Source organism: Macaca mulatta, chromosome 14 (assembly GCF_049350105.2).
Source record: "Macaca mulatta isolate MMU2019108-1 chromosome 14, T2T-MMU8v2.0, whole genome shotgun sequence".
Classification (NCBI taxonomy): domain Eukaryota; kingdom Metazoa; phylum Chordata; class Mammalia; order Primates; family Cercopithecidae; genus Macaca; species Macaca mulatta.
The window spans coordinates 73,963,102-73,972,303 of NC_133419.1; the positions used below are offsets into that span (position 1 = coordinate 73,963,102).

Here is a 9,202-nt window from a genome sequence, read left to right on the forward strand (position 1 = left end):
TTTAACAGCTTAAAACCAGGAAGATTTATATGCAGTACAACAAAAAGAACAATGGCTCTGGAGCCAGGCAGATCAGGTTTTTAAATATGAGTTTTTCTTCTCTTACTAGCTATGTAAATAAATGCAAACTAGTTGAATCATTATATGCCTCAGTTGCTTCCATTTCTTCTTCTGTGAAATGGTCACAATTCCTTATACAGTAGAAATGTGAGGATTAAATTCTATCTATAAGGAAAAGAAAGCACCCAGAATACTGCCTGCCATAGACACTCAAATGTTAGGTACCTTTTGTCTTTCCCTACTAATTCCCTACTTGTCTTAAGGCCTAAGACAAATTACCCTTTTGAATCTTTTTATTCATTTATTTATTGAAACATAGTCTTGCCCATGCTAGAGAGCAGTGGTGTGACCATAGCTCACTGTAGCCTCAAATTCCTGGGCTCAAGTGATCCTCCCACCTCAGCCTCCAAAATAGCTAGGAACACAGGTGCATGCCACCACATCCAGCTAGAGACTGGATCTCACTATGTTGGTCAGATTGGTCTTGAACTCCTGGGCTCAAGCGATCCTTCCACCTTGGCCTCCCAACGTGCTGGGATTACAGGTGTGAGCCACTGAACCCAGCTACCCTCTTAGAGTCTTAATTTCTTCATCCTTAAAATGAAAACAATGCCACATGACCAACCTAAGAACTATATATCAAATAAAATAGTACCATTATACTTGCATAAGTATAAGTAGCATAGCTATTATTTACTGATAGAGACATTTGCTATCAACACAAAAGAAAAGATAGAGGAAGACATATTAGAAAACTAAAATACTTAGAAAAATTATAAAACAGAGGCTAGAAAAGTTAGCAGAAATCATCAAGCTTGAGGGACATGATCAGAAGGCAAATCAAGATCATAATCTCAAGTCAGCCAGGGATTGAAGTTTACTGTGAAAAATATATCATCTCAGGGTTCCTTCAAAACGTCTATATCTAAGAAAAAGCACAACCTGTATCATCATAAAATAGGCATACTCTGAAAGGACCCAGACACCTGCCTAAACGGCAGGAGGAGGAGTTGTGCTGGAACTTTATAAACTGAGGTTTCCTCAGTGTCTTCATACAGAAAATAATGGCTCATTTAATAAAATGTTAAACTTTCAGATTAACATAATTTGACAAAAAAATTCTATACCATTGTTTTCAACACTAAAGATATGCATAACTGTCCAAGGAACTAAATTTAACAAAATAAAGCAAGAAATATGAACTTGGTTTAGTCTCTTTGCTCTTCAATATTTTACAACTTTGAGTTGATTTCTGTTAACATACCAGGGGTCAGCAAGCTATGGCCCGCCCATGGCCTATTTTTGTATGGCCTGTGAGTTTTTACTTTCTTAAAACCACGTAAAAGGAGGAGAAAGAGAAGGGGAGGGAGAAGAAAGACTGGGGAGAAGCAAGAGGAGGGGCTTGGGGAAGGAGAAGAACAGGGAGGGAGACAGGGAGACAAAAGGGAAGGGGAGTGGAAGGGAGGAGAAAGAACAACAAGAGGCCATATGTGGCACAAAATATTTTCTACAAAAAGCATTTGTCAGCCAGGCATGGTGCCACATGCCTGCATTTGTAAGCACTTTGGGAGGCCGAGGCAGGAGGATCACTTGACCAGGACAACATAATGAGACCTTGTCTCTACAAAAAAACAAACACAAAAAAAGTGTTACTGGGTAATGGGACTAAAAACAATACTTTTGCTTCTTTCTACTTTTTGTAATTTTTAGTTTCTATCATGAGCATACATTATTTAATGGTGGAAGAAATAAAGCTTTTTTAAAAGTTAAAAAATAAGAATAAATAAGAATAAAGCAAGTCAATATTTATCCTATAATTCTATTTATAAAAAGTTGCAAAGGTAAAAAATATATGGTTTAGGGATATGCACATATTTGGTAAAAGTATGAAGAAAAGCAAAGAAATCATACACATAAAATTTAGCAAACTGTTTACCTCTGAGGGAGAGAGAAGGTAGGAGACTCAATCAAGTAGGACCTCACAAGAGGCTTTAAAGGTACTAGAAATCTCCTTTTTGTTAAGCTGGGTAGCAAGTAGAAAAGTCTTCAATTTGTTATTCTTTAAGTTGTGGGTTTATGTTAAATATACTTTTATACATATGACATATTTTACAATTTAAAAAAAGATATAAATGGGGTTGACAAATTAGAATTTGGGGGCTGTAACCCAGACTTTTCCACTGACTTGTGTAACCTTAAACAAGTCATTTAACCTCTCAAAGCATAATTTTTCTTCTTATTTCATTAATGAGGAAGCTAACAGCTAACATCTGTTTAGGACTTTGGTATTTAAAGAACTGTTTAAACTTCCCAGACTGTACACATGCAAAAATGCATGAGATCATAATACAAAATAATACCTCATTAATATATACCACAATACTAAGAACTCATTGGTAGGGCCTACAAGGCTATTCATTCTAGCCTCTGCCAATCTTTCTAACAATAAAGGCAACAACTAATATTTTTTTAATGTGTACTAAAAAACATACTGTGTTAAATGCTTTCCATTGCCGGGCGCGGTGGCTCAAGCCTGTAATCCCAGCACTTTGGGAGGCCGAGACGGGCGGATCACGAGGTTAGGAGATCAAGACCATCCGGGCTAACACGGTGAAACCCCGTCTCAACTAAAAATACAAAAAATTAGCCGGGCATGGTGGCGGGCGCCTGTAGTCCCAGCTACTCGGGAGGCTGAGGCAGGAGAATGGCGTAAACCCGGGAGGCAGAGCTTGCAGTGAGCTGAGATCCGGCCACTATACTCCAGCCTGGGTGACAGAGCGAGACTCCGTCTCAAAAAAAAAAAAAAAAAATGCTTTCCATTGATTATCTTATTTAATCCTCAAAACAATCCTATGATATTAATTCTATTATCCCCACTTTACAGATGAGCCCATTGTGCCCAATGTCACACAGCTAATAGTTAAGTGGTAGGCAGACTTCAAAACCCACATTTAACCATAGCATTCATTTTGCCTCATTTTTCTCACCATATTTAATTTGTCTGTCTTTCCCATGACACTAAAAGCTCCTTGACAACTACTTTCTGTTCATTTTTATTTCCCCGGCACTTAGCAGACATTCATTAAATAAATAGTGAACAGATATTTCATATATGTACAGTGTTTTCAGGACATGAACTGGTTTGTTCTCCTTGACAGCCTTGTAAAGTACGAAAGTTTGATTGTGTGACAGGGTCTCACTCTGTAACCCAGACTGGAGTGCAGAGAAGCATGATCATGGCTCACTGCAGCCTTGACCTCCCTGGCTCAAGCAATCCTCCCACCTCCCCCCTGAGTATCTGGGATTACAGGTGTAGGCTACCACACCCAGCTAATTTTTTTTTTTTTTTTTTTTTTTTTTTTTTTTTGTAGAAACGGGTCTCCCTATGTTGCCCTCACCAGTCTCGAACTCCTAGGCTCAAGCAATCCGCCCAGCTCAGCCTCCCAAAGTCTGGGATCATGGGCATGAACCACTGTGCCTGGCCAGTTTTTTTGGTTTCTGAGGTTTTTTTGTGTATTTTTACCTTTTTAACCAAATTTAAGTGTACAATTCAGTTGTATTAATTATGTTCACAATGTTTTGCGGCCATTACCACTAAATATGAAAGGGTTTTTTTTTGTTTTGTTTTTTTCAAGACAGAGTTTCACTCTTGTTGCCCAGGCTGGAGTACAATGGCGTGATCATGGCTCACTGCCCACCTCCCCAGTTCTAGCAATTCTCCTGCCTCAGCCTCCCGAGTAGCTGGGATTACAGGCACCTACTATGCCTGGCTAATTTTTGTATTTTCAGTAGAGATGGGGTTTCACCATGTTGGCCAGGCTGGTCTCGAACTCCTGACCTCAAGTGATCTGCCCACCTCAGCCTCCCAAAGTGCTGGCAGCCAGCACTTTGGTCAGCACTTTGGTGATAAAAATCAAGGTTTTTAATGACTTGATTGAAATCACTCAGCTTTCAAGTAGTAGAACTGGGATTTGAATCCAGGACTCAACTCCTAAACTCACAGGCTATTCATTCCACCAAGGCTTCTGTCTACCAACACCTCCATCTGCTCTCTTCTCACCAAGATATCTGGAGGATCAAATGAGGTAAAGATACAAAAACACATTACTACTACACAAGTGACCATGGCTGTGGAAAAAAAAATCCACCAACACATTTCTTCCAGGCAATTACTTTTCATGTTGGGCTCTCAAAAGCTAGGGCTTTAATATAAACATCCCGCCTCTAGACCAAGCCCACAGATCTGCAAAAACAATGTCTAGACCCCAGAGTAAAGTTATGAGGGAAATGCTTGCATTAGATTACAGTCTCATTGAATTACAGGTAACTGCTCAAACCTGATTTCTATTATAATACAGAAAGCTTCCTCATTACAAAACACTTTCAATTCAAAGGATAAGTCCAACTTTCCATCATTCTGCCCATTTTGGAGCTAAAAAAAAAAAAGATTCTAAATGGTATTTTTATATGCTCAATTGTGAAAGCCAAGGAAAATGGTTTGTTTGCGAGTTAAACTCTGCAGCTTAAACAAAAATAAAAAGAATTATTTCAATCCCAATGGTGCCAATTTTATCTACTTTACATCCCTCCTCATTTTTTTTCAGTCTGAGCTCTAATCAACAGCCACTTTATGTTTAACATATTATAACAGTTAATGCAATTAGGTCCAGAAAACTGTTTCTCTAATGATGTTCCCTCCATTTACACTCCTGCGTACCTTCCATTATCACCATTCTGCCCTAAGAATGAGCATATCACTAAGGTTTAAATCAAATTTCTGATGAATAGATGGAGATATTGTTTCTGTAGTTAATACAATGTACCTACATCAACATCATTCTCTAAAAAATAAAATAAAAATGACTCAATATGCTTTATTTATTCACATCTGACAGAATTCTGATCACCTGAATTCCTTTGGAAGAAAATTCAATCTTTAGAAATAGAGTCCAATTATTTTCAATCTTATAAATGTCAAAAGACAATCATATGAAAAACTCCATCAGTACCAAACCATCTCACCAATGAATATTTATGACATTTCCATATTTCCTGTCTTCTCTCTGTTTACATAAAGCAGTGGTGCCAAGACTCATCTCAGGATTATTAGCCTGCAATACAATGATGGGCCTAATTGCCTTGCAAACCAGGACACTAACAAATGGCGTCTTCAAGCAATCAATTTAAAAAGGGGATAAAAAAGACCCAAGCTCTTTTTGCCTATGTGCATGTTGCCTACCTACAAAATAAATTCAGTCTCATATTTTTCAGGCTTACTCATTAGTTCTCAAGCAAGAAATGCACCCTTAACTATCTCAAGCTCATCAAATCTATTTAAATTTCAAATTCCAGGTATAGTTTTTAAATGCACCAGGAGGAGAGGGGAAAGGAAAAGGCAGAAATATTATATAGAAAGATATCTATTACATTCCAGTTTATCTTCTCCCACCTTTAGTTTGGAAGTATGCTCCTTTTCCCCCAACTTACTTTTTATGATATACAAATAACAGAAGACACCCTCCCCTCCTTAATTCTACCTTAACTAAATCCCCTTTCAACTTTACCCTTTGGGCTGACTTGACTTCCAAATTATACTAATATAAATAAAACAAACAAAAAGATCAACCGAACAGATTAAAATGGCCCCTAAGAATGAGATGCTCTCTTCTGTGTCCCCTGCAAAGTCCCCTCTAACAGGCTTACTGCCTCTCCCCCAATCACAGCCACCAAGGCTGTCCATTTAAGTATTCCAACCCTTAACCCTCATGTGTCTCTTGGAGGCCATCCCAATTCTTCATCTCCAAAATAATCCAACCCATTTCCACCCCCTTCTCCGGCACAGCTCACTGTCCCTCTCCATCCTCTCTGCCCCATCCATACCAACAACTCCAGGTCTCCCATTCCTTAAATTTCCCCTGTGCCACCTCACCATCAGCAACCACCTCCCCAGGCCTACCAGCTCATCTCCGAAAGTCCTTCTCCAAAACTCCCTCTGCCACCTTGGCCAAGGGACATTTTCTTCAAGATACCATCCCCCAACTTTGCTCACCCCTGCCGCTATCCTTTCAATGAATGCAGCCCAGTGATGTTTTATGTGCCCTCTGCCTTGACCCTGGAACCAAGGAGCCACCATGCCCTTTCCAGTGATTGTAAGATCACCCTAAATCCAACCCACTGTGCCCCACACTCTATTTCCATCCCTGTCCTCCCATTTCGGGCCTGACTTCCAATGTGACCCCTTCCTGCCAGCTCACCATCACACTCCCCTCACTGAATGTTTCACCTCCACCAACTCCTATTCCAACCTCCATCAGCCCACCCCAGGAAACCCCCAAATTGCACTCCTCTGCTCTATCCTAACCCATGCTATTCCGTAAGTCTCCACAAATTCCACCAGCCCCAGATGACAAACACCCACTTCAAGCTCAGGTCTCAACCCATGCCAAGCCCCTCACCCCCAACTCCTGCCACCTCCATCATCCTGCCCCAGGTCTACCCCAAATTCCACCCTCCTGAATTAACACTCCGCAGGGTCCTGTCCAGCCCTGTACATGCCACTCACTCTCCGTTGAAATCATTCCCCTACCCCTCACCCCAGCTCAGATCCCAAGCTGTCAACTGCTCCAGGCCAAACCCAAATCACCACCCTCATTCAGTCCCCTCCCCCATTAAAAGCCATCCCACCCTAGTCTCATCTTCCACCTCGCCCCAAGACCATCCCGAATTCCAACCTGGCGCCCCCACCCCACTCTCCTGTCCCAGGTTGTGTTATTCTCCATCAAAAGTCCTCCTCCCTGGTCGCCCGCCCCCCAACCTGCTTGGGTCCCACCCTCACCCCACCCCCAGCCAGCGCCTGGACAAGTCTCCCCCACCAGCCCGCCGTTCCATCGCGACCTGAACCCCCTCCCCACCACCTGCACGGGGGCTCCGCAGCCCCCACTCTCATTCTCGCCAGCGCCACCGGCCCAGGCTCAGGACCAGCGGACCGGGTGGCGGGGGGAGTCTCCTCACCGGTGAGCAGCTGCAGGCGAAAACGGCGGCGGCGGCGGCGGCGGCTGAGGCGACGATGCCCTTGTCTTCTCCGGAGGCTACGGCGGCGACGCTCTCGCTCCCTCGCCCGTGTCCAGTAGGGTGGCGGATGGCGCGCGGGGACCGGAGCCTCCTCCTCCTCAGCGACTCGGCTCTGAATCCTCTGCAGTAGCCGCCGAGGAGCCCGACGGGTTGGGGGAGGGGACGCTCGGCTGCGGGCGAGGGAGGAGGAGGCGGAGGGAGGAGGCGGGGGACCGCTGAGAAGGGCAGGGAAGGAGGAGCCGGCGCGGCGCCGCGACACGTCCCACAGCCTCAGAGCGCCGGGACCACAACTCCCGGCATGCCCTGCTTTAGCCCGCGCGCGGCCTGAGCCTCCCGCCGCCAGCCCGGTGCAGAGGGGCCGCGCCCTCTCCGGTCACGCACAATGGAATAAAGCCAACCATCCGCTGGCAGACTCTGTAGACTCAAAGACCACCTGTGAGGAAAGTCAGGTCGCCCGAGGCCCCATCCCCAAGGGGCCGTACTCGCAACGTCTCCATCCTCTTTGCATAGACACACACACACTCTCTCTCTCTCTCTCTCTCTCTCTCTCTCTCTCGCACTCTCTCGCTCGCTCGCGCTTTCTCTCGCTCTTGCTCTCTCTCTCTCTCTCTTTCTCTCTCTCTCTCGACTACACCTCCCAGCATGCCTCTCAGCTTCCTGTTCTCCTTCCGGACCCTTCTCAGACCCGGCACTACAGTTCCCAGGGAGTGTGGTCCCTGCGAAATGCTGGGAGATGCAGTTCTCGGTTCTTCCTCCATGTTAAGAAAAAGAAGTGAAAGAGAGGCAAAGGGAAGGAATATGCCAGCCCACCGAGGATGGGCCTTGATGGGCTAGATCACCTGTAATTCTGTTCTTCCCTCGCCATCTCTGTTTCAGTTGTCTTTCACCAGAACTAATGCCGGAGCTTCCTCGCTGGTCTCCCTGCAAATTTGAGGACGATTCGGCAACTTGAATCCAAACGACAAAGCGCATACTTCTTGACCCAGCTCCATTACTTTCAAGAATTTACCTTAAAAAATAATCGAACAATTTCGAAAAGATGAATGCACAAAGTTGTTATATGACGTAGTTAATTATGGGGGGAGTAAATGTTCATCAATAGGGTGCTGCTTAAATAAGGCGTGACATATACATACAATGCAATACTAAGAAGCCATTTAAAATGATGATATAAATCTATTGATATGAAAAGCTATTCACAATTTATTCTTCAGGGAAAAAAACTGATTACAGAACGTCATGTCTACACGGGTACATTTATGTGAAGTTTGACACAATATTCTATAAGCATGGAGAGATTTCAGGAAAGAGGTTCGCCAAAATATTAGCAATGATTATCTTGGGGGAAAGGGTGTCAGATTGCACGTAGGTTTTTTTTGTTTTTTGAGACGGAGTCTGGATCTATAGCCAGGCTGGAGTACAGTGAGGCGATTGCGGCTCACTGCAACCTCCGCCTCTCGGTTTCAAGCGATTCTCCTGCCTCAGTCTCCTGAGTAGCTGGGATTACAGGCACGCGCCACGCCCAGCTAATTTTTGTATTTTTAGTAGAGATGGGGTTTCACTGTGTTGGCCAGGATGGTCTCGATCTCCTGACCTCCTGACCCGCCCGCCTCAGCCTCCCAAAGTGCTGGGATTACAAGCAGGAGCCACTGTGCCCGGCTGTAATTTTTATTTTCATATTGTTTGAATTGTTTAAAAGGAGCACCTACAACTGTTTTTTGTTTTCTTTTGTTTTGTTTTTTGTTTTGTTTTAATTGTAAGAGACCGTCGTGTCACTATATTGCCCAGGCTGGTCTCAAACTCCTGGCCTCAAGAGACCCTCCTGCCTCAGCTCTCAAAAGTGCTGGGATTACAGGCGTGAGCCACACTACACCTGGACAATTTTTTAAGCTGTACTACTTCCACAAAACATAATTTCCAAATCTAACCTTTCTTTGCTGCCTAGATGCTTTCCATGACTTCCCATTGCCTCATTTACGCTTCAGCACTGTGCCTGCCTGGTTTTAATAGTTACACTATTAAAAAAATAATAGTAGTCACTTCCAATTCATAAAGTTAGAAGGGAGAATTT

At 43.8% G+C, this 9,202-nt stretch overlaps 1 protein-coding gene across 6 annotated transcripts in view; it reads right to left on the minus strand.

Annotated features, from left to right (window-relative positions):
• FAM168A (family with sequence similarity 168 member A) overlaps positions 1–7,342 on the minus strand; it is a 198,735-nt gene extending 191,393 nt beyond the window's left edge. For 5 of the 6 annotated variants that reach the window (XM_028832840.2, XM_015115123.3, XM_028832839.2 and 2 more), the window contains exon 1: positions 7,072–7,283. The gene's annotated coding sequence lies outside the window, so the exon portion shown is untranslated. Of the gene's footprint in view, positions 1–7,071 lie in introns of all 6 variants that reach the window. The other variant, NM_001194786.3, reaches the window with a different exon arrangement.
• Between the last annotated feature and the right edge of the window lie 1,860 nt (positions 7,343–9,202).